Here is a 26361-nt window from a genome sequence, read left to right on the forward strand (position 1 = left end):
TTAAAGTTTTTTCAAACATATTTTTGTTTAATTTTTTTAATGTTTATTTACCTTAGAGCACAAGCAGGGGAGTGGGAGAGAAAGAGGGAGACACAGAATCCGAAGCAGGCTCCAGGCTCCAAGTTGTCAGCACAGAGCCAGACGCGGGGCTCGAACCCACGAACCATGAGATCATGACCTGAGCCAAAGTTGGCCACTTAACCAACTGAGCCACCCAGGCTCCCCTGTTTTTAAATTTTATGTAAAAAATAAGTATAACAGGCGCCTGGGTGGCTCATTCGATTAAGCGTCTGACATCAGCTCAGGTCATGATCTCACAGTTTGTGAGTTTGAGCCCCACATCAGGCTCTGTGCTGTCAGCACAGAGCCCACTTCAGATCCTCTGTCTCCCTCTCTCTCTGCCCCTGTCCCACTTGCTCTCAAAAATAAACATTAGGAAAAATAAAAAGGTATAACATTTCCTTCTTTCAATATTTGGAAGATAGAAAAGGATATTCTGTGAGGTCTCTCTAACCCCTCCTCCCCACCCTTCACTTACCGTCTGGCAGGCAATCATTGTTCGCACAATCAATAAATGTTTGAAATTCTTGTATATCCTTCCATACCTATTCCCTGCACAGAGAAACAGATAAATAGGTATGTAGAAACTCTGCCAAGATTGGGGTCCAAAAAAATTTCGTTGACAAAAATGCAAGGTCATGTTTTTTTCCGAGGTTAATGAATGGACTGGACAAAGGAAGTTGGCTGGGAGTTCTGGGGTCTGGAGCCAGCTGTTAATTGCTTTGTATTTGAATTGATATCATCATAGTTTTTACTGTGCGTATGCTTTCTTCTCCTTTTTGACACAAATGATAACCCGTTATAGGAATTTATCTGCACCTTGTGTTATTCCTGCCTCACATTCCCTCTCTATACACACTTATCAATATATTTGTGATAGTTTCCTGTCAGTGTATAAAGCAGCTCCTCATTCTTTTTGTGGCTGTGTAATGCCTGAATGAATCACAATTTATTTAACCAGTCCCCAGATTTGCTGGTACAAGTGATAGTGCAGGGAATAATCTTGAATATAAATCATTTTGCTTGTGTATGAATATTTTTGTAAAAAAATTCACAGAATCATTATCAAAGGTATGTCTACTTGTAATTTTGAAAGATAATCCCAAATTGCTCTTCTTACAGGTTGTAACTATTTATATGTCACCAGCAGCGTATGAGAGTGCCCATCTCTCTACACATAGGGAATTATCAAGAATTTTTGATTCTGACAATCTAAATGATAAAAATAGTTTAATTTTTTCTATCTCTTACATTGATTATCTCACAGAGGCATTTAAAAATATCCTTTTCTGTGCATTGTACATATCTTTTGCTCATTTTTACTGGTTATTGGGTCTTTTTCCTAGTGATTTGTAGGAACTCTTATATTAATTAAGGAGGTTTTTATCTGTGATGAGTTGCCAATATTTTCATTTGTCTTCCCCCCCACCATGAGAAGATAATTTTTATGCATTTGAATGTATCAGTCTTTTCTTTTATGGCTTTTTGATTTTATGTTACAGTTAGTATGGCCTTTCCTAGTCTGAGGTTATAAAATAATTCTTCCACGATTTGTCCAGTACTTTTTTGCTTTCATTTTTTACATTTAAATCTTTGATCCATTTGGAATTCATTCTGCCATAAGGTATGAGATAGAGATACAATTTCATTTTTAGAAAGATGGTTTTCCAGTTGTCCTAATACCATTTGTTCAATAATCCATCTTTTCTCCACTGGTTTAAGATGATTTCTCTATCCTTCAGTAGATTGCCATTTGTATTTTGGTTTCTTTCAAGAATTTTCTACTCTGTTCTATTGGTCTATATTTATGTCAGTATCATGCTGTTTTATTACTGAACCTTTATAATATGAAAATGTAATTGGTTAATGAGTCTAATTCAACATAACTTATTTAACTATTATCCTATTTTAGACATCAACAATTTCCCAAATTTTTGTATTAATAGTCTACTGATTGTTTTTGTGTACAAGTGCTTAAATTGAACTTCTCACAATTTCCTTAGGCTGAATTCCTAGAAGAGTAGGTTTTTATTTTATTAAAAATTTTTTAAAATGTTTATTTATTTTTGAGAGAGAGAGAGAGAGAGAGAGAGAGAGAGAGAGAGAGAGAGAGACAGAATCTGAAGCAGGCTCCAGGCTCTGAACTGTCAGCACAGAGCCTAATGTGGGGCTCAAACCCATGAACCATGAGATCATGACCTGAGCCGAAGTCGGACACTTAACCCACTGAACCATCTGGGTGACCCCTAAAGAGTATGTTTTTAAAATCCTGAGAAGTTAGTGCCAAATTGGTGTGACCTTCCTAAAGGCAATTCCTACCACAAATGTATAAAATTATGGCTCATAATTTATTTTATTAAAAAAATTTTTTTTCATATTTATTTATTTTGAGAGAGAGAGAGAGCACACACGCACAAGTAGGGGAGCGGCAGGGAGAGAGAGAGAGAGAGAGAGAGAGAGGGAGAGAGAGAGAGAGAGAGAGAGAGAGAGAGAGAGAGAGAGAGACAGAGAGAGAGAGAATATCCCAAGCAGGCTCCAACGCTGTCAGTGCAGAGCCCAATACAGGGCTTGAACTTACGAACCATGAGATCAAGACCTGAGCTGAAATCAGGAGCCCGGCGCTTAACCGGCTGAACCACCCAGATGCCCTTTGGCTCATTTAAATCCTACTTCTGTACTGCTACTTTCACCATATTGAAGTATTTTTACATAGATTTCATGTAGTGTCTTAAACATTATTTAGCACATATTAAAAGTCCTGAGGGTTCTAATGCTAACAACACTGCCTTTCAAAAATAGAGTTGTTTTTCCAATGGTATTCCTTTTCATTAATGGCGTATTTCCAAATGAATGAGGGAAGGACATGAGTATAGAGTCAAAGCAGTTGGTCTGGTTAAGGGTCAAATCCATGACTGTGGCTTTATTTATACGATGTTAGACTCTCCAACTGAAATAACCTGAAGCTGGTATAGTTCATGTTAGAATTCACTCTTGGTGTGTACATTCTATAGGTTTGGACAAATGTATGACATGTATCCATTATTGTAGTGTCACACAGAATATTTTCTTCCTCTTTTTTTTTTAATATTTTTTTTTTCACCGTAATCTCCACATCCAACATAGGGCTTGAACTCACAACCCCAAGTTCAAGGGTTGCATGCTCTACCCACTGGGCCAGCCAGGTGCCCCTCATACAGAATATTTTTACTGCCCTTTATCCTCTGTGCTCTGTTTATTCATCTCTCCATGTCCCTTACCCCCTAACCTGTGGCAACCTGATGGCAATTGCTATTTTCACTGCCTCCATAGTTTTGCCTTTTGCAGAATTCTATATAGTTGGAATCATACTCAAATTCTTTTATCAGCTGTTTCATTTAGCATATAATATATAACCATAAGCTTGCCTTACTAAATCAGAAAGGAGCAAATTTAGAAAGGAACAAAGTAGTTGAACTTTTAACAATGGTATCGGGCAGTTCGAGAGTGAAATGTATCCAGTTAATATTGTGTACTTACAGGAAATTTTGTTTGAATTAAATTTGGACAGGATATAATATGTATCTTGTGCTTATGATTCCCTTAGGCTTCACTGTGCACAATTTTCTGTGTATTTGTAAATTTCAAGATGGCTCTGAGTGAGGAAACCCAAGGCCTTTCTAGTGCATGTTCCTGTTTTGAAATGGACTAGTTTTGTCCAGGTAGTTGGTGAGTAGTCTGTAGCAACAAAAAGATGGCCTGTACAGTAACCATTAATGAAAGACATGTTTCAATATCTAAGAAAAGACTCTACCTTCAGTATTTTCTGGTTTCATAAAGACTTGATAGTTTTCCTTTTTATAGAAATGAAGATTTATATGTTTATTTTTTAATCTAGCTTGATAACATGGTTAAGAAAGAATAGCATCATCTGTGGTGATTCCTACTGAAATAGGTAATCCAGAAGATTTGATATGGCTATATTTCTTGCTGTTTTGTTTTTGCTAAGTCATTCTTTAAAAAAAAAATTTTTTTTTTAATGTTTATTTTTGAAAATGAGAGAGAGAGACAGAGTACGACTAGGGGAGGGGCAGAGAGAGAGAGAGACACGGAATCCAAAGCAGGCTCCAGGCTCCGAGCTCTCAGCACAAAGCCGGATGCTAGACTTGAACTCACAAGCTGTGAGATCACCACCTTACCTGAAGTTGGATACTTAACCAACTGAGTCACCCAGGAGCCCCTGGAAGTCCTAAGTCATTCTTTTGCAAGTGCAAAGTAAATCAGTTTAAGTGGAAATTTTTAGTTATTTTCACTTTAGGTTGTGTTTTTGGTATACACCTTGATTGTGATGTCAGAGTGTCACGTTGAAGAGGCGTTACTATGTTATATCTATTGGCTGACAATCTTTCTTTTCCTGTAGCTTAATTGGCAATCATGTTTCTTTTATGTAATCAGTAATGTTATTCCATTTAGGTGTAACCATATTGTATAAAATTATGTTTTTACAAAATTGCTTTTTTCCCCCCTATAGCCTCAAATATCCTGCTTTTTTTTTTCTTTCAACAAATTTATGAAACGTGGTTAAGCTTTCTCTATTTTATTGGGGAAATAATCATGAAAAAGTTAATGCTTTAAATATTCTTCATGAAGTAAGATTAGAATCTGGGTAAGGTTGGAATCTGAGTTCCAATCCAGTACTTTTTTTTTTCTTTTTTCTTTTTCTTTTTTGAAAGATTACCCTATCTTTATTATCTTCGTTCATAATTATTGTTTCCAATTTAATATGTTTGTATTAAAATGTATCACAAGCTGTTTAACATTTTAATGCTTTTCTAAATTGTTTTAGGATTTAGCAGTAGGTCTTAGCTTCTCTGCATCTTTCAGAACCATGTTGTTAATGGATATTCAGGGGTGCCTGGATGGCTCAGTCAGTTGAGTGTGCGACTTCAGCTCAGGTCATGATCTCACAGTTTGTGAGCTCCAGTCCCATGTCAGGCTCTGCTGACAGCTCAGAGCCTGGAGTCTGCTTCGGATTCTGCGTCTCCCTCTTTCTCCGCTCCTCCCCTGCTCATTCATTCTCTCTCTCTCTCTCAAAAATAAATAATAAAAAAAAAAAAATTTTTTTTAAATGGATATTGAGTTCTTCATCGGGGAACTGCAGGAATAAAAGTGAAAATGCTTGAATAACCAGTAGGTTCTTTTTTTGTGTTTGTGTGGTAAAATATATTTACTAAATTTCATTTTAACCATTTGTAAGCATACAGTTCAAATATAGTCATGGGGCACATGGCTGGGCTCAATCTGTGGAGCATGGGACTCTTGATCTTGGGGTTGTGAGTTTGAGCCCCATATTGGGTGTAGAGGTTACTTAAAAATAAAATCTTAAAAAAAATATGCAGTCACAGTGTTGTGTAACCCTCACCACTATCTATATTCAAACTTTTTTCATTATCCCTAAGAAACACTCCAGACCCAGTAAACAATAACTGTCCCTTTTCCCCTCCCACTGGTTTCTGGTAATCTCTATTCTTCTTCCTGTCTCTATGAATTTGCCTATTGTAGGTAATACATATAGGTTGAATCACACAATATTTGTCCTTCTGTGTTTGACATATTTCACAAAGTGCACGTATCATCCTTGTAGCCTCTATCAAAATTTCATTATTTTTAATGGCCAAATAATATTCCCTTGTATGTATATACCACATTTTGTTTGTTCCTTCATCTGTTGATGGATACTGCGTTGTTTCCACTTCTTGGCTATTGTAAAAAATGCTGCGGGGGCTCCTGGGTGGCTCAGTTGGTTAAGCATTCAACTTTGGCTCAGGTCATGATCTCACAGTCTGTGAGTTCGAACCCCGTGTGGGGCTCTGTGTTGACAGTTCAGAGCCTGGAGCCTGCTTCGGATTCTATGTCTCCCTCTCTCTCTGCCCTTCCCCTGCTCGCACACTGTCTCTCTCTGTCTCAAAAATAAACATTTAAAAAAAAAAGGGTGCTATGAACACTGGCATGCAAATATCTTATTGAGAACTCACTGTCAGTTCTTTGGGATACATACCTAGAAGTAGAATTGTTGGATTTTAAGGTTGTTCTGTTTAAATATTAAAAAATATATATTTTTATATATATTTATTGGAGTGGGGGGTGAGAAGGGGGGTGCAGAGAGAAAGGAAGAAAGAGAATTTTAAGCAGACTCCACTCAGCACAGAGCCTGATGCGAGGCTCTGACATGAGCTGAAATCAAGAGTCCATCGCTTCACCAACTGAGCCACCAGGCACCAGGTGGGAGTTCTCTAACCTTTTGAGAAATGGCCAAAGTTTTCCACATTATCTGTACCCTTTTACATTCCTGTCTGCAATGACCAAGGGTTCCAATTCTCCACATCCTTGCCCACACTTACTTATTGTTGTTTTCCATTCTTTGTGATTATAGCCATTCTACGAGGTGTGAAGTGGTATCTCGATGTGGTTTTGATTTGCATTTCCCTAACGATTTGTGGTGTTGGGCATCTTTTCATGTGTTTTTTGGCCATTTTTAATATTTTTTGGGGAAAATATCTTTTCAAATCCTTATTTTATGTCTCATAATTATCCTATATATTAATCATAACTCTAGTAACAGTGGCAATCATGAGCATAATTATAGCAACAACAGTGATGACAAAGTGAAACTTCCTGGGTGCTTATTATGAGCGAGGCACAGTTCTGGGTGCTTTATGCCTATGAATTTATTTAATCTTCGTGGATACCCTATGAGGTAAATACTGTTATCCTCATTTTGTAGACGAGGAATCAGAGGCATAGCGATCTAAAGGAACTTGCTCATGGGATATAGCAAGTACGTTGCTGATGTGGGATTTGAATCCAGGCAGTTTGCTCTTGAGTTATGTTCTTGACTATTATATAATTTGGTTTCTCACCGATAAAAAATTCAAACTCTTAGGGACACCTGGGTGGCTCAGTCAGTTAAGTGACCGACTCTAGCTCAGGTCATGATCTCACAGTTCATTGATTTGAATCCCACGATGGGCTCTGTGCTGACAGCTCAGAGCCTGGAGCTTGTTTCGGATTCTGTGTCTCCCTCTTTCTCTCTCTGCCCCTCCCCAGCTTGTGCTCTCTCTCTCTCTCTCTCTCAAAAATAAATAAACATGAAAAAAAATTCAAACCCTTTTTATAAAAAGCATTTAGTGTGATGTTTGTTAATTTGAACCTTGAACCTGTAGTTTACCTATGTGTTTTATATAGCACCATAACTATAAAATAATGACATTTGATCTGCTGGATATGCTTTGAATGTCATGATGTTACTGAATATCTTTGTAGAGTTGTCCAAGTTTTATTAACTGTAGACAACATGAGAAAACTGTATGTGGGTGAGTAGTGTGATATTTCTATATTTAATAAAGATTAAGTCTGTTAGCTATCTAAAATTTATGTATTTTTAGCAGTAATACAAAATAGGAAAATAGTTTTTTTGTTTTTTAAATAAAAGCATGCCTTTCTAGACCTCTTATTTATGTTGATGAAGCCACTGAGAATGCTGAAATTTAAGAGGCCACACAATCTTAGGAGCCATGAGTTGTATTCATCTGGAGCATAGCTTTACTTATTCTAGGATTTACATTTCAAGTGGCTCTCCACTTTAATATCATTAATTCTAAAAAGGGGATCCACTTTCATAGAACCAGGTAAAGCCAAACATTGATCAGACCTTGGCCAAATAACACATTTTAGAATATTTATAGAATTCACATGTCCTTCTCTAAAAGCCAGGAACAGTGGCCTCTTGCTGGGTCTTACTTGCTTTCTCCTTAGTTAGTTCCTCTTAAACCTGGCTATCCGTGTGCTACATATGCTTTATAATTTAAACCTCTCCTAAGGTGTGTATTTCAAGGACTCAGAGACTTAAAGGATGATTCACATGCAGTAAAGTGTGTGAATCTGTTCTGAAATTTAACTTTTTTCCTACTAATAGATTGCAGTTCTTCAAAATCTGTGATTCCTTAAGTTATGTACAATGTAGCAAGGTGTAGTGAGGTATAGTCTTAAATTCTGATCAATTCATACGTCTTTAAAAAAATGAGTTAATATGATATATTTGACGTGCAACAAACTATACACATTTAAAATACAATTTGATAGGTTGAAATATGTTAATGACTGTGAAACCATCACCCCAATCAAGAACATTTCTATTTCTCTTTTCCTCTAAAAAGTTTCCTTGCATCCCTTTGTAACCTGACTGCCCCATCCCTCCTACCATGTCACCGACAATCACTACTATGCTTTTTGTCTTTAAAGATGAGTTTAGGTTTTTACGAATTTTGAATAAATGGAATCATACAGTATATACTTCTTTCTAGTCTAGCTTCTTTCAGCACATTTTGGGATTCTTATTTAAAAAATTTTTTTTAATGTTTATTTTTGAGAGCGAGAGAGACAGAGTGTGATCAGCGGAAGGGCAGAGAGCGAGAGAGGGAGACATAGAATCCAAAGCAGGCTCCAGGCCCCAGGCTCTGGGCTGTCAACAGAGAGCCTGATATGGGGCTCGAAACCGTGAACGGTGGGATCATGACCTGCGCTGAAGTCTGACGCTCAGCTGACTGAGTCACCCAGGCACTCCAGCACATTTTGAGATTTATCCGTGTTATTTCATGTATCAGTGGTTAATTCCTTTGTATTGCTGAGCAGTATTGAATTCTATTGGTTATTCCACAATTATTGATTAGTTCACTTTTGATGAACATTTGGGTTGTTGCCATGTTTTTGGCTATGACAAAACTTCTGAGAACATTTGTGTAAAAGTCTTTGTATAGATGTATGCGTTTATTTTTCTTGAGCAAGTATTAAAGAGTGGAATTACTGGGTCACGTAGGTGTATGTTTAACATTTTAAGAAACTACTAAACTGTTTTCCTAAGCGCTTGTACAGTTCCAGTTTGCCTGCCTTACCATCACTCGGGATGGTCAGTCTTTGAGATTTTAGCTATTCTAAGAAATATGTAGTGATACCAATTGTGGTTTTAATTTGCATTTTTCCTGATGACTACTATGTTGAGCATCTTTTCATGTGCTTATCAGACGTTCTTCTATCTTTTTAGTGAAGTGTCAAATCTTTTGTCCATTTTAAAATTGGGTTTGTTTTAGGGCACCTGGGTGGCTCAGTTGGTTAAGTGTCTGACTTTGGCTCAGGTCATGATCTCATGGTTTGTGAGTTCGAGCCCTGTGTCGGGCCCTGTACTGACAGCTCAGAGCCTGGAGCCTGCTCTGGATTCTGTCTGTCTGTCTGTCTGTCTGTCTGTCTGTCTCTCTCTCTGCCCCTCTCCTGCTCATGCTCTGTCCCTCTCTCTCTCAAAAATAAATAAACATTGAAAATTTTTTTAATTGGGTTTGTTTTATTGAGTTGTATGAATTCTTTTTTTTTTAATGTTTATTTATTTTTGAGACAGAGAGAGACAGAGCATGAATGGGGGAGGGTCAGAGAGAGAGGGAGACACAGAATCCGAAGCAGGCTCCAGAGAGCCCAATGCAGGGCTTGAACTCATGAACCGTGAGATGGTGACCTGAGCTGAAGTCGGAGGTTCAGCCGACTGAGCCACCCAGGCGCCCCAAGTTGTATGAATTCTTAATATATTCTGCATGTAAATCATTAATCAGGTATGTGATTTATTGTTGTTTATTCCCAGTCTGTGACTTCCCTTATCATATTCCTAACAGTGACTTCAAAGAATAGAAGTTCTTAATTTTGATGGTATTGATTTTTTTTTCCTTTTATGGGTTGTGCTTTGGGTATTTTATTTCAGAAATCTTTGAGGTGGCTGGCTGGCTCAGTTGGAAGAGCACGTGACTCTTGATCTCAGGGTCATGAGTTTGAGCACCATGTTAGATGTAGAGTTACTAAAAATGAGTAAATAAATAAATAAACTTAAAAAGAAAAAAGAAATCTTTGTCTAGCTCAAGATCACAAAGATTTTCTCCTATGTTTTCTTCTAAAAGTTTTATGGAGCTCCTGGGTGGCTCATTCGGTTAAGCTTTCGACTTCAGCTCAGGTCATGATCTCGTGGTTCATGAGTTCAAGCCCCACATCGGGTTCCATGCTGACAGCTCGGAGCCTGGAGCCTGCTTCAGATTCTGTGTCTCCCTCTCTCTCTGCCCCTCCCCCGCTCATGCTCTGTCTCTCTCTGTCTCAAAAATAAACAAACACTAAAAATAAATAAACGTTTTATAATTTGAGGTCTATGATTTGTTTTGATTTTATTTTTGTATGGTGCAAAATAAAGATTTTGCAAAAAATTAATGAAAAAAATGTGGATATCTAATTTTTCCAGCACTATTTGTTGAAAAGGCTATTCTTTCTGCACCCAAATGCCTTTGCCTCTTTGTTGAAAATCAAATATATGTGGGTCTATATCTGGACTCTATTATACTCATTTGTTCTGTTGTCTATGTTGAATCATAAGCATACTATTTTGATTACTATAGTTTTTGTTTTTTTTTTAAGTTTATTTTCAGAGAGAGCAAGTGCACAAGCAAGGGCTGGGGTGCAGAGAGAGGGGGAGAAAGAATCTTAAGCAGTCTCCACGCTATCAGTGCAGTCTGATGTGGGGCTTGAGCTCACCAATCACGTGATCACGACCTGAGCCAAATCAAGAGTTGGACACTTAACCGACTGAGCCACCTAGTGCGCTGATTACTATCATTTTATAATAAATTTTGAGTATAAATCCTCTTTGTTTTTCTTTTGTTTTTGTTTTTCTTTTTAAAAGTTATTTTGGCTAGTCTAGGTCATTTGCATGCCCATATAAATTTTAGACTCAGCCTGATGGAGGATTTTTTTTTTTTTAATTTTTTTTTTCAACGTTTATTTATTTTTGGGACAGAGAGAGACAGAGCATGAAGGGGGGAGGGGCAGAGAGAGAGGGAGACACAGAATCGGAAACAGGCTCCAGGCTCTGAGCTATCAGCCCAGAGCCTGACGCGGGGCTCGAACTCACGGACCGCGAGATCGTGACCTGGCTGAAGTCCGGCGCTTAACCTACTGCGCCACCCAGGCGCCCCCTGATGGAGGATTTTGATTGAGGTTGTGTTGAATCTGTAGATCACTTTGGGGGAAAATTAATATCTTGACAATATCAAGTCTTTCGGTTTAGGAACACACTACATCTCTCTCTGTATTTTGTCTTTAATTTCTCTTTACAAAGTTTTCAGTGTACAGGTCTTGCATATTTTTTGTTAAATTTACCCATAAGTATTTCATAATTTTGGTATTATAGATGGAGTGATTTAAAAATGTTTTAATTCAATTATTTGTTGCTGGTATATAGAACTACAATAGATTTTTGCATTTCATTCTGTATTCTGCAGACTTGCTAAACTCATTTGTTATTTCTAGTGGATTTTTTTTGTAGATTAAGTATTCTATATAGAGAATCATATATATTGGCTGCATATAAAGAAGTTTTACTTTTTTTCCAAGGATGGCTTTTATTATTTTTTTATTGCCTGATTACATTGACTAGAACTTCCAGGATAATGCTTAATAGAAGTGATAGGACAGACATCCTTCCTGATTTTAGGAGAAAAATTTTCAGTCTGTGGTGTTAGATTTAGGTTGTTTTGTTTTTCTGTAGATGCCCTTTACCAATTTGAAGACATTTTCTTCTATTCATAGTTTCCGGAGAGGGTTTTTTGTTTGTTTGTTTGTTTGTTTTAACCAGGAATGGATGTTGAATTTTGTCAAAGCATTTTCTGCATTTTTTAAGATGATCATATGTTTTTTTTTTCTTTTTTCGTCTGTTGATATTAATTACATTGATTTTTGAGCCTTAAACCAACTTGCCATCTTGGCATAAACCATACTTGATCATGTGTTATTATCCTTTTTATATATTGCTTGATTTGTTTGATTTGATTTGCTAAAATTATATTGAACAATTTTGCATCTACGTTCAATGAAGAATATTGGTTTGTGGTTTTCTTTTGATATGCCCCTGACTGGTTTCAGAGTGTGCTGAAATCATAGTATGCATTGTAAGGTATTTCATTTTTAGTTTTTGTAAGAGTTTGTATGGAATTGATAATTCCTTGTACATTTGGTACAATTCATCAGAGAAGCCATGTGGACTTTTTTTTGTGGGAAAAATTTTCACTTCAAGTCCAATTTCTTTTATAGATAAAAGGCCACTTATGTTACTCATTTCTTCTTGATGAGCTTTTATGGTTTGTGTCTTTGTAGGATCTTGTCAGTTTTGTCTCACTTGTCAAATATATCAGCATCAAATTGTTCATAGTATTTCCTTATTTTAATATCTGTAGAATCTCTAACAATGTTATCTCTTATACTCCTGATTATAAATTTGTGTCTTGCCTATTTTATCCCCCATCAGTCTGGTTTAAGTTTATAAATTTTATTGATCTGAGAACTAGCTTTTGGTTTCATTGTCTTTTTAAATTTCTTTTCCTCTTTCTCTTTCTTTCTTTCTTTCTTTCTTTCTTTCTTTCTTTCTTATTTCACTGATTTCTGTTCCTTTTTTTTTTTTTTTTTTTAGAGTGAGAGTGCAAGCAGGGAGAGTGGCAGAGGGAGGGAGGGAGGGAGGGAGGGAGGGAGGGAGATAGAGAGAGAGAGAGAGAGAGAGAGAGAGAGAGAGAGAGAGAGAGAGAGAATCTTAAGCAGGCTCCACGCTCTGTATGGAGCCTGATGTGGGGCTCTATCCCACGACCCTGGGATCATGACCTGAGCTGAAATCAGGAGTTGAATGCTCAACCAACTGAGCCACCCAGGCACCCCCTGGGTCTTGATCTTTTATCTAGTCTTGCAACTGGGGTTTTTAGACTATTTATATTTAGTGTGATTAATTATTTATATTTAATGTGATTGCTTGGGTTTAAATCGAATAGATGAGTTTAAATCTATCCTACTATTTATTTTTTATTTGTCCTATCTGTTCTTTTCTCTTGTAACGCTTTTTGTATTGTGTGTTTTTTGTAATTCTTCTTTTTAGCTTTTTGTATTTATTGATTATAGTATCCTTCTTTTAGCTTGTAACAGTCTACCTTCAAGTATAGTATAAGAGCCTTCTAACATTATACTCCCATTTCTCACTTTCTGGCCTTTGTGCTATTGTTGTCTTGCGTTTACTTCTAAAGTCCACGATAATACATTGTTTAGCTTTAAGTAGTCAGTTACCTTTCAAAGAGATTTAAATATGATAAAATAATTTTAGTTGCTCCAGGCAGAAGGGTGAATCTAGTCCTTATTAATCCATCTTGGCTGATAGCACATGTCCTTCTATATCTGGTTTGGGCCTGAATAACAGCACAGCGGGGGGCAAATCAGTAGTATTCTTTTTTTTCTGCAATTTCAAATCTGGTGTTTGCATATCCTCAGGGCTATATGATCTCAGAGCTAGTGGAAGTCTGACAATTGGGATTCTTTAGTGCCTTTTACTTTAGAGCTCCAAGGCGATCACCACGTCTCCTTCCTCTCACTCACATAGCTACCTAATTCAGTACAACTGAAACCTTCATGTGCTACTTTAAATTCCTTCAAATATACCACAAACTGTTAATGGCATAGCCCTGACTACAAATTTCACAGCACATCTCTTCCGGTAAATGGTGGAGTGGAAGTTGGGAATGCTTATTTGACCTGAATAAATCACTGAAGCATTTTCTTCCCTTCTTTGAAGGTGCTGATTTTTGGCAAGCAAAGTAAATTTTTCTAGGTTTAGACTAAACTTCCTAAGCTTCTTATTAGCAAGCAATTAAGCTACTAAATCATGCTAACTATTAGGTTTAAAAACAGCAATTTTTGCTAACTACATAATGGGGAGCAAGGGTGTGGGGAGCTGGTGCAAGGGCTGCACTTAGCTCACAGAATACATGCTGTCACTGAGGCAGGGCAGGGACCTCTCTGCTTGTTGGTTCACCTTAGATATTTTGACTGAAGAGAAAACAAATTGACTTAGGAACACATGTATGTTGACAGGCTGAACCTAAGGCAAAATTACTTATGGGCCCTATCCTAATGGTGGTTAGAGTTTGTCAGGGAAGTCATTATTAATGAAACACAAAATAAATATAAAATTACAGTCTAACAAATACTGTATATGAAAGTACATAGTGTCTGTCCTAAGCGTGTGTAACTAAATGACCTAATGCAGTTTGGGAGAATAGAGAAGACTTTCTTGAGGAAGTAATTAAGATCTAAAGGGTAAATAGGAGTTAATTAGGTGAAGAGTGTCAGGAGTGGGTGAAATTCCAGATGGAGAAGATTGCATGTGCAAAGGTCCTGGTGTTAGCCTGGTGAGTTTGAGAAACTGAATAAAAACCAGAGTGGCTGGATCACAGTTAAGGGGCACATGGTATACGTTGAGACTAAAGAAGTAGCCATGTGTCAGGATTTGGGCCTGGAAGATGATGTCTGGTGTATTTGCTTTAGGAAAAATCTCTCTGGCTACAGTGTATAGATTGGTATGCATCAGAGACTAGTGAGAAGGTTATCGTACTTTGGGCAAGAGATAATGGTAATTTGGGCTACGGAGATGATGATGGAGGAGAGAGAAGTAAACAGACTTGGGAGATATGTAGGAGGTTAAAATGGTTAAGATTTGGTGAAGGATTAGATATGGGACACTCGGTAAGGAGAGAAATGGGGAGATGTGTGAAGGGTAACTTCTAGTTTAATGGGGTAGAAAGACTGGAGGGATGTTGGTACTATTTACTAAGATAGTTTCCCCCCCCCCCTCCGCCAGTGAACTGGAAGCATTTTTCTTTCCGAGAAATGTGTGTTTTATTCAGGGATGTTTCCAAATCCTATTCATCCTTTATTAAAAAAAAATTTTTTTTTAACGTTTATTTATTTTTGAGAGACAGAGTGCAAGTAGGGGAGGGGCAAAGAGAGGGAGACACAGAATCTGAAGCAGGCTCCAGGCTCTGAGCTGTCAGCACAGAGCAGAGAGCCCGATGCAGGGCTCGAACCCATGAACCGCGAGATCATGACCTGAGCCCAAATTGGATGCTTAACTGGCTGAGTCACCCAGACGCCCCTCCTATTCATTCTTTAGGACCCTGCACAATTATGACTTCTTTCTTGAAGTCTTATCTGACATTTATTTATCTGCTTTCCCCTATAGCTAGAAATAAATTTTTGCCTTCTTTGAAATTCTGTTAAACTTTGTTTATATTTCTGTTATGAAACTTTTTATCGTCTAACTCATATTCTACTTATTTGTGTATGTTTTACTTCCTCTATTATACTGAAAACTGTGTATTGAAAGGGAGCTTTGTTTATTTTGATAGTTTCACAACTAACAGTAACTGTTTCTTACATGAACACATACTATGGCCTTAGGAACCTGTGGATTCAAGGAGTATACTATTTCAGTAAGTTAAAACTCTTGTGTACATTAGAGTATCTACGTACAAGATGATACTACATCACTAGGATAATATAATGGTAGAAAGATCTTTCATGACTCCATTATTTCAATCATTAGCAATTATTAAGGGTGCCTGGGTGGCTCAGTCGGTTGAGTAGCTGACTGGCTCAGGTCATGATCTCACAGTTTATGAGTGTGAGCCCTGCTTCAGGCTCTGTGCTGACAGTTCAGAGCCTGGAGCCTGCTTCAGATTCTGTGTTTCCCTTTCTCTCTGCCCCTCTCCCACTTGTGCTCTCTCTCTCAAAAATAAATAAACATAAAAAAAAATTAGATCATTAACAATTATTAAGCTTTACTTTTTTTTTTTTACAACTACAGTAAATATGAATACTTTTTCTTAAGGTTTCTTAACAAAATATGTTAATTTTTATAATTATTGATTTAATTCATCAGTCTGCATTTGATGAGCTAAGCATAGGCTAATACAATGCCAATGTTTGTATAGGACTTAATAATTGTTCAGAACATATTCACACATAATATGCCTCAATCTGATCTTGCAACAGTCCTGTTAGAGGTAAGATAAGTATTATTCTCATTTTGCAGAGCCATGCCGTATATTAAAGTATACTTTTGAAGACCTTGGAATGAAACTATGTTGTGTTTTCAAAGATCAAACTACTCCTTTTTTACTTTCTTTAGTAGAGTTAACTGGAAATCTTTGAGAAATAAAGTAACTGATACTGCTTAAATCATAATCTGTGATGATTTGACCTGAGTAACTTTATGGGTCTCAATCAGGTTCAGTTTCTGAGGTGAACTGAACTGTAACCCATTCTGTTTAAGTATCGTATGATGTTTTCTTATGTTAGTTAAAAGAACCCTTAAATGTGTCTCCCAAATAATTAATAAACCTGCATTTTAAAACAGATTAACTTGTGTTTAAAAATAAAAAGAAAATATACCTTCAATGAAGGAAATAGCAAAATCTTATAAATAAAGCCCAATTAAGATTTGGAATATGACAATATGATTCTTTCAAGTTCTTTTAGTGTGTTATAGAGAATTAGAGCAGGATATAACCTCCTCTTCCTCAAGTTTTCACCAGTCATCTGTTTCATGATACATTTTCAAGTTTTTCTAAGTGAGTGTCGTAAGACTTACTGGTCTCTAGTTCCTAAGACCTATCCCTAACTGCTTTTTGAAAATCAGTACAATATTTTCTTTATATAATATTACCTTCCAAAGTTTTTAATACATTTTTAAATCTTTTTCCAATTTTCCCTTAATGTTCCTTTATAAAAAATGTATTCTGTTCACTAAAGGATTAAAAATTTATATTTGTGTAGCTCTTGTACATGTGTGATATACATTCCCTTCGTGTTCCTCATAACAATTGTGAAATAGATGGGGTTAAAGATGAGGAACTTGAGGGGCGCCTGGGTGGCTCAGTCGGTTGGGCGGCCGACTTCGGCTCAGGTCATGATCTCGTGGTCCGTGAGTTCGAGCCCTGCATCGGGCTCTGTGCTGACAGCTCAGAGCCTGGAGCCTGTTTCAGATTCTGTGTCTCCCTCTCTCTGACCCTCCCCCGTTCATGCTCTGTCTCTCTCTGTCTCAAAAATAAATAAACGTTAAAAAAATTAAAAATAAATAAATAAATAAACGTTAAAAAAAAAAAAAGATGAGGAAATTGGGCCTAAAACAGGGTGTGACTTGCTCAAAGTTAGAGACCCCAATCCGGTGTTGGATCTACTTTCTTTTTTTTTTTTTTTTAATTTTTTTTTTAACGTTTATTTATTTTTGAGACAGAGAGAGACAGAGCATGAACAGGGGAGGGGCAGAGAGAGAGGGAGACACAGAATCTGAAACAGGCTCCAGGCTCTGAGCTGTCAGCACAGAGCCCGATGCGGGGCTCGAACTCACAGACCGTGATATCATGACCTGAGCCGAAGTCGGACGCTTAACTGACCGAGCCACCCAGGTGCCCCTGGATCTACTTTCTAATAGAAATCAAGTAATGTTGCTTTCTCTTTGTCATTTGTTGTCATTACCCTCTTTCCCCCCAAACCCGAAACCTTTCTCTGCTTTGTTCATGTTTCTGAGTACATAGCTTAAAACAAACAAACAAACAAGAACAAATAAACAAAACACCCAACCCTGCTCTTTTAGCACTAGCATTTTTCATTAGCCTTACCCTATTTTTGGTTTTAGTTTTCCTAATACTGTTTTTCATTTCTGGGTCTCTTTGGAAGCTTTTGGAGATAGATGGTCTTTAAAGGCTAAGGCTGGGGGCGCCTGGGTGGTTCAGTCTGTTAATTGTCTGTCTTAGGCTCATGTCAAGATCTAACGTTCCTGAGTTCGAGCTCTGCATCGGGCTCTGTGCTCACAGTGTGGAGCCTGCTTGGGATTCTCCCTCTCTCTCTGCCCCTTCCTCACTTGTGCTTTCTCTCTCTCAAAATAAAGATATAAACCTTAAGAAATAAATAAATAAAAGCTAAGCCTGGCTCTAGGACTGCCTCATTTTTTAAATGGTATTCTGTCTTGAAAACAAAGGGCACTTCTTACAGGAGCATGGAATCTATGGAAAAATATCAATGACTAAATATACCACCAGTCTGATACTCATGAAATGTTGAACTGAATGGGTTTGGAATGCTAGGTGAAGTGTGAAAACGTTATTGTGCTTTATCAGCAATCCTATTTTTGTCTGGTATGAGAAAAAATAGATAAGTATGGAACTGTTCATCAGTTTTCTAAAAACCGACATCAGAGTTGAGAAAATTGAGTATTTTGGGAGGCGCATTAAGTCAAAAAGAAAATGATGCTGTCTGCTTTAACTATGCTTAAGTCAAAAATGGAGAAAATGAAATTGACATGGCCATTTATTTAAATAATATTTTCAGGTTCTCAGGAATGAAGACTGTGGTAGGAATGCAGTAAAAATGATTGGATGTCAAAAATGACCCGAGAAGTCATTTTTCTGTTTACATCCTCGCACGTCATCTTAATGTGTATCCAGGAGCAAAATGAATCAAAATGACTGATTCATGATGTGACTGTACTGTTTGTTAGAGGAAGGTATAGTTGTGGTGCATGAAAAACCGTTACTGGAGAACTAGGATTTTTGTAACCAGTGAAGTTTTATTTATTTTTTGGTATATCTTATATAAACTTATAGCTGAGATAGTGTAGTTTTTACATGAGGGAAGAATTAACGATATAGGTTTGTCAGATTTTATAGTCTGGTTATTCATCATAAAATGAATCTGTAATATTTATATTTGTTTGCTGACACATTACTCTAGACCCTTTAATTGCATAGTATTTAGAATTTATTTTTATTTTTAGATCTTAGTTGAGTTGACCAGGGGCTAGAGGTAATAAACCAAGTATGGTATAGTCTGTGAATAGAGAATGCTAGAATTTTATAACATATAACATTGGTGCCAAATTTAACATGTGAACTAGTGCTATGAAAAATGAGTTTTTCAGATCATGTACGTAAGAATGACCAAGAATGCTTTTTAAAATGCAGGTCACTGGACCCTTCCTACCTCCATCTCCCACCAAGCAGAATATGTTTTAACAATATATATTTCCCAAGTAATTTGTTGCACATTAAAATTTGGAGCCTTCCCCCCCCCCCCCAGAAGATTCAATATGTTATACATATTGCTTTTCTGTTTAAAATGGTTAAATTAGGAGATCTTTGAGGTGGGAACAAGTATCTATTTTCAATTTAAGAACCAAATATACTGTATACCTTAAACTTATATAGTGATATATGTCAATTATTTATCAGTAAAACTGGAAAAAATGTGATAATTTTTTCTCACCTAGGGGAGAAAAAGAATCAAATAGACTTTTTAGAGATTTAAAACAAAGCTAAAGTAAAATCTCAGTGTTAATTTCATTTATTGGTTTCTCCTGAGGATGCAACTTGGACTTCAACTTTAGAAAAAAATTTTTTTAACGTTTATTTATTTTTTTTGAGACAGAGAGAGACAGAGCATGAACGGGGGAGGGTCAGAGAGAGGGAGACACAGAATCCGAAACAGGCTCCAGGCTCTGAGCTGTCAGCACAGAGCCCGATGCGGGGCTCGAACTCACTGACTGCGAGATCGTGACCTGAGCTGAAGTCGGCCGCTTAACCGACTGAGCCACCCAGGTGCCCCTGGACTTCAACTTTTATAATTCAGGGCTTTGAATATCTGATACTTGTTTAAGCAAGGTAGAAAGTACTGTAAGTCTTCTAAAGACTACATTTCGATTCCAATTGGGCTGAAGAAATGCAAATAAGCTGCACATTCAACTTGCTTTTGCTAATGTGCTCTCATTCCTAGTGTTCTTCCACCTCTCTGTTTTTCCAAAATTGGCCTTGATTTAAAATGTAAAAAGAGAAAGGAGGGGAAAAAATACGAGATTTCTTCATTCAGCGCTATATGAAATTTAGTATTGTGATATGTTTACCTATGTCATGATTTTCAATTCCCCTCCCCCCCCAAGAAAATACCCAGAAATCCAGAAAAAAGTGAAATTGGACCTGCTCAGGTTATACCCCATGGGTGCTCCTCAAGCACTTTCTGGGCACTCAGGGCTTTGGGTATAAAATTTGAGAACCGTTGGAAGGAGAGGTAGTTAATATTTTTTAAATTACAAGTAGAGGAAAAGGAAAGTCTGAGTTACTGTCAAGGCTGTTCAATCCTCACAGCAGTGGTTCTTAAGCTGGGATAATTTTGCCCCTCCCCCCCCAGGAAATTTGTCCATGTCTGGAGACGTTTTTGGTTGTCACATCAGGGGTGGAGGGACGGGAGCCCATAGTATCTAGTGGGTGAGGTCAGAATATTGCTACGCGTTCTACAGTGCCCAGTACAGCCTCTACAACAAATAACTGTCCTACCTAAAATGTCAGTAGTGCCTAGATTGGGAAGCTCTGCCTTAACCAAACAAGTTTTCTAAAATGTGATTTAGTTTATAGACCGTATTTTCTGCAAATAAGAGTTCAGTGGACAGGAGGTAGATGTTTTTGTAAATGAGTAGCTGGGTAGATTGTGATATTATTGTTAGGTTATTCTTTATTAGGGTGTTTATTTTGCAGATAGTTTGATCAAACAAGTTTTCTTTCAACAGTTTTGGCAAAATGTTGGGTAAGAAAATAGGTTATTTCTATTTTATGTATGATAGCTTATTAGATGTACGCAGCATAATACGACGATAGCCTCTTTTAGAACTGCCCTCTCCCCTTTGTGGAGTGGTTCTCTTTCATTTTATGACCAGCTTTGATCAGCTGATTTGACTTTTTCTTCTTAAGAAATTTGAATTACCTTTATTGAAGTGGGTTGACTTTTTTTTAAAGTGGAAGTATTTCTAGTCGTGGAATCTCCTTCCTCCATAAACTTATTTCTATTCATGCAACATCATTTTAATTCAGTGTTAAGGAAGTGCTATAGAGAGAAGGAAAACCTGGAGCTTAGAATGTTATGTTTTAGTCTTTGAGAAGTTATCGCCTGCCTTCATAGAAATATCCTGGGGGAATTGATGCCCAAATGTTAATTAGAAAAAGTATGTTAAGTTCTGATCACCCCAAATACATCCTTCAGCCTTCTTTCCTCTTTACTGGGTATGTAACATTTTAGCCAAGTCCATTTATGTGTGCCACATTTCAGATTAGTTTTGCTTTTTATCAAGGGAAATTTAAATGATTAGTGAAGATTGTTGGAACTGTATTCTTACTACCTTATCTAAAAGTTTTCCCTAGGGTTCCCCCCTCCCCCCCCCCCCCCCCCCCCCGCCATAAGGCATTGGGATGGTGTCTCTTCATAAGCAATGTAGAAAATATACTTATTAACTTGGGTCATTTAGGAATCTAGTAACTAGGAAGGGGTTTTTCATAAATCTTGTAGAAAATTCAGTACCCCAGTGCTTTCGATGGATGAAGAAAACAACAGCCAGCTGTTATTACAATTTCACCCAGTTTTATGCTCACAGTGGTTAACCCAGGTTTTACCTTATTTTCTTTCCTGGCATTGAAGTGGTAGAAAATGATTTTGTTAAGTAGAAATAGAAGGTATTTGAAAACAATAATTTTACTTGCAGTACAATGCATTATCATGCTTTTGATGTTACATTTGCTAGGTCGGTATATATAGGAGATTACTTTTGAGCTCATACTGTGTGGAAAGTGCCACCTGTGTCTGGTTACCACGATTTGTATGTTCCCAAAGAACTGTTTATATTGTGATAGCCCACTTTTCAATTTATTGCTCTCTCTTTGGTTATTCCTATGGTATTACCCTGATGAACTCAATCCTTTGTCTTTAGAAATAAAATATAACTTTGGAGGACAAAACTAGAAGTGTGATTTTTTAAAACCTCTGTTCTATTTGAGCAAAGTAGTACAAAATTAGATGGTCAGTTATGGTCTTACAGATTGAATACTAAGAATACTTCTTATGGAAGCAGAAATGTTTAAGTTACTTTAAATAGTAAAATAAAATATAGTAAAATATACGTAACATAAAATTAGTCATTTTAACCGTTTTTAGATGTACAGTTCAGAGTCATTACGTACATTCACATAATTGTACAAAATCACCAGCGTACTCTACAGAACCTTTCCATCTTCTTAAAATGAAACCTTGTATCATTAAACAATAATTTCCTATCCTTCCTGGCAACCACAATTCTACTTTCTGTGCTAATGAATTTGAGTGTTCTAGGTACCTCTTATCAATGGAATCATACAGTATTTGTCCTTCTGTGGACTGACTTATTTCACTTAGCATAATGCCTTCAGGGTTCATCCTCATTGTAGCATGTGTCAGTGTCCCTCCTTTTTTTTTTCTTCTTCATTTATTGAGAGTGAGCGATGGAGGGAGAGAGACGGAGAGGGAGAGGGACAGGGAGAGGGGGAGAGAGAGAGAGAGAGAGAGAGAGAGAGAGAGAGAGAGAGAGAGAGAGAATATACCAAGCAGGCTCCACACTGTCAGTGCACAGCCTGACGCAGGGCTCAAATTCACAAACTGTGAGATCATGACTGAGCTGAGATCAAGAGTTGGATGTTTAACCGACTGAGCCACCCAAGCGTCCCTGGGTGGCTTTTAAAAACTGGATAATATTCCCATGTATGTATAGACCACATTTGTTTATCCAGTCATCTGCCAGTGGACACTTGGCTTGCTTCCACATTTTGACTGTTGTGAATCATGCTGCTATGAACATTGGTGTTCACATATCTATTGGAGTCCTAGCGTTCGGTTCATTTGGGTATCTACCCGGAAGCGGAATTGCTGGATCGTATATGAATTCTGTGTTTAATTTCTTGAGGAACCTCCATATTGTTTTCCACAGTGGCTGCACCACTTGACATTCTCACCAGCAGTACACGGGAGTTCTGATTCTCTACAACTTTGCCCACATTTATTACCTCTGTTTTTTTGATAATCGCCTTCTATTGAGTGTGTAATGTAACTCATTGTGGTTTTAATACAAGGTTTTTGGTTCTTGGTTCTTCATGACATAATGAAAAATGTCTCTGCAAGTGTCTCATTTTGTTTTGTTTTTGAGGTTAAGAATTTAAACTATTTTTCACAAGAATATATATAAACTCTTCCATATTCCGATAATGTATGTGATATTTTAACCAGTTTAAAATTGGATTGCCCTAGGTTTCCTGCTCTCTCATACTTAGTAGCTAGGACTGTTGAACAGATGCAGAACAAACAACTGAAGAATCTGTTCTGTGCTTCGGTGGTTATTTTCCAATTCCTCCTCCTCACACTCTCCCAGCATACGTAGATCCCCATCCTCTTCGCTTGGGGGTATCGTCTTACTCACTGTGATTCTAATTCTATTATGATTTTTCTCACATCTCTCCCACCCCTCATGCAAAGTTTTCCTGTGACTAGTCATTCTTTGCAAACATCCCATGAGTTTAAGTTCTTCGGAACTATATTGTCTTGTGAGTTGGAGCCACAGAGATACTGGATAGGGTCAAGCATAATCTCCCTACCACAGCAAAAATATAACAACATATTTAGCATTTTCTATCATAGTAGTTTGCTATTAAAAACTATATAAGAAAAGTACTCTAGCACTAGATTGGAAAGTAGGGATGCTACATTTTAGACTGACTAATTGAGAAAAGCAGTTTGAAGAATTAAAGAAGGTAGTCCTAAAAAAAAAAAAAAAAAAGATTTTACGTAATCTCTACCTCCAACATGGGACCGGCACCCACAACCTTGAGATTAAGAGTTGCATGCTCCACTGACTGAGCCAACCAGGCCCCCCAAGAAGGTATTCTTGAACAGGAGAGATTTCATTGTTCATAAATTTTATGGTGTGGTAAGAGAAATTGTACTGCTGATACAGTAGTACATTTTTTATCCAGTTGGCGGATACTTGAACACCTACTAAAGGAGCGGGGCTTGGTGCTAGGTACTGTAGGGGATGCAGATAATTATAATAAGTATTTTGTTGTGCATACTGGGTGCAAGATACTTTTTTAGAAATTTGGAATTTATACCTCATACTGTTTTTTAAAGTTTTATTTATTTTGAGAGAGAGCACGAGTGAGGAGGGAGAGGGAGAGAGAGAGAGAATCCACGCAGGCTCTGTACTGTCAGTGTGGATGGAGCCTGATGCGTGGGGCTCATACCCATGAACCGTGAGATCGTGACCTGAGCCCAAATCAAGAGTCAGATGCTCAACCGACTGAGCGAATAACTTGTGTAATTTTTACAACAACCATATGCTGTTACCGTCGTTTTGCAGATGAGAAAGCTGAGGCATAGGGAAGGTAAGTATCTTTGTCAAGGTCACAAAGCAAATGATGGAGGTTGGAAAGGAATCCAGGTAGTATGGCTCCAGACCCTATGCTCTTCATCTGTACTCTATACTAGAAAGTGGAAGACATGGTTCCTGCTCTCAAGTAACCTGAGAGCCTAGTTGAGGTGACAAGTCTCAACCTCATGCAGATATATATACATACATATTTTTTTTTTCTTTCAAGGTTGTAGACTGTAAACGTGTGCTGTAAGTAGGCAGTTGGGTGCAATTTAGTTGAGCAGAGAGGCACGGCAGTGCAGAGTCAGGGTTCTGGATTGCAGCAGTAATGTGTGCTAGTGTTGAGCAGCCGGATTGGGCTGTGCACTGTGCGTATGCACTCTGTATGAGTAGGAGTGGAAGGAACACCATTCTTTGAGGCACGATTTTTTCATTTTACAAGAATTTAGCCGTGTACGTGTAGTTATGTTGACTTGTTTCTTAAATTTCTCTCATTTGTTTTTGGTTTATTTAAGTAAAAATGTAGGAAAGCTTTAAACGTAAGTGTATTTTATAACCTAGCTGCCTTTTTAAGGGATTTCTACTTACATTACCCCCTTGAAAGTTGTCCTTCTTTGTAATCCATGGGAGATAATGGGACGTGGAAGAGCAGAAGGGAGCAGCTGCATTCATTCAATCCCCATAAATGACTTTTGTTAACGTTTTAATGCTTCAGGTCTGTGCTCAGAAACTGTGTGTCATGCATTACACAGCATGCTGTCATGGTGCAGTCTGCTTCCTCATGACCGTCTGAGTAAAACTGACTCAGTGGTTCGATGGAGGCCCGCCCGGCCTTCAGTACAAGGGAAGCAAACATCCACTGGAAGCAGCTCGAAGATTAGCAGTGTTTTTCATTCTTTGGTCTTCACTTTATAGCTTCTTTTCCCCTCAGTCAGATTGTGACCCACAGATTGTAGGTTGAGGCCACTACTCTTTGATTAATTTTATTAATGTCAGAATATGTCACAGATAGGAGGGTATAGTGATTTGAAGATAGAGACTTACCAAAGGTTATCCGTGTTTGAAAAGCAACTTCATTCTAACAATCACTTTTAGCCAGTACTTGATGTCAGTTACGTATGTTTAAGGTCAGCGTTTTCTTTTGGCTTTGAATTATTCTTAAATTTTAGTGAGATATATAGCCTCTTAAAAATTAGGCAGCATGAAAAAAATGGAAGTATTTGAAAGCACAAAGAAGTGGTAGTCCCCTTATTTTCTGTGAGAATAACAAGAACAGCGTTAACGTTTCCATCCCCTACACAGTGAGTAAAAATGATATAGCGTTCTTTTGTGTCATTGATGGCACTTCTGTGATTTTTAAAATTTCAAGGATAGATTATTTGGGAAGTACCCATCTCTTTGGAATTTATGTTGAAATACATGATAGAAATGAAACTTAAGACTTAAAGAGGAAATGAGATGAACGTTGTATTTTGTAACCTTGTGACTTTTAGGTTGGAGATACAGTGGTCATCTTTGTACAAAAGGCCTTTAGTATGCTTCCCCCCTGCCCCCTCAATACTTACTGTAGAATCTAGACTTTTCATGCTTGTACTCCCCTAGCCCATAGATGCATTTTCTCCTTCAATCTCTGATCAAGACAGTTGTATACAATTTCAGTTGAATTCTAGAAGTTGAATTCTGGCTGGCTCAGTCAGTAGAGCATGAGACTCTTGATTTTGGGGTCGTAAGTTTGAGCCCCATGCTGGGGATAGAGTTTACTTAACAAGAAAATACAGAAGTTTGCAATGAATGACTAGTGGAATAGAGGGCTAGATAGAGAGCAGAACCTCTACCCTACTCATTAAAGCATAGAAAACATTAGGAGTGGCTCCATTACTAAAACTATGAAAAACCAGGGGTAAAAATGCCTGTTTTCTTTGGAAGACGTTTCATTTTGTGAACAAAATCGAAAGGGATTTAGAGATAGTTTAGTTTAGTTCCTTCATTTTTACATGAGATTTATCATTCGGGCCTTCTCACCCTGATGAAGTGTTCTTCCTATAACACTACCTAGGTATTTATAATATCTCTTCAGTAATCTAAAGAATTTCCTTCCCTTTGAAAAACCTCAGGATTCCAAAAATTGATCTTTACAGAAAATGCTTATGTATATGTATATG

The 26361-nt window shown here is 37.5% G+C and overlaps 1 protein-coding gene and 1 long non-coding RNA gene across 11 annotated transcripts in view; one reads left to right on the plus strand and one right to left on the minus strand.

The window, feature by feature from the left end:
* The window catches only part of LOC109495596, a 69788-nt gene that overhangs the window by 37290 nt on the left and 6137 nt on the right, over positions 1 to 26361 (minus strand). For all 8 annotated transcript variants that reach the window (XR_006591594.1, XR_006591592.1, XR_006591591.1 and 5 more), the window contains exon 2: positions 539 to 612. This is a non-coding gene — a long non-coding RNA (uncharacterized LOC109495596). The remainder of the gene's footprint in view (positions 1 to 538; positions 613 to 26361) is intronic.
* Positions 1 to 26361, plus strand: part of RASAL2 (RAS protein activator like 2) — a 362968-nt gene that overhangs the window by 8625 nt on the left and 327982 nt on the right. The gene's annotated exons all lie outside the window — the stretch shown is intronic.

Source organism: Felis catus, chromosome F1 (assembly GCF_018350175.1).
Source record: "Felis catus isolate Fca126 chromosome F1, F.catus_Fca126_mat1.0, whole genome shotgun sequence".
Classification (NCBI taxonomy): domain Eukaryota; kingdom Metazoa; phylum Chordata; class Mammalia; order Carnivora; family Felidae; genus Felis; species Felis catus.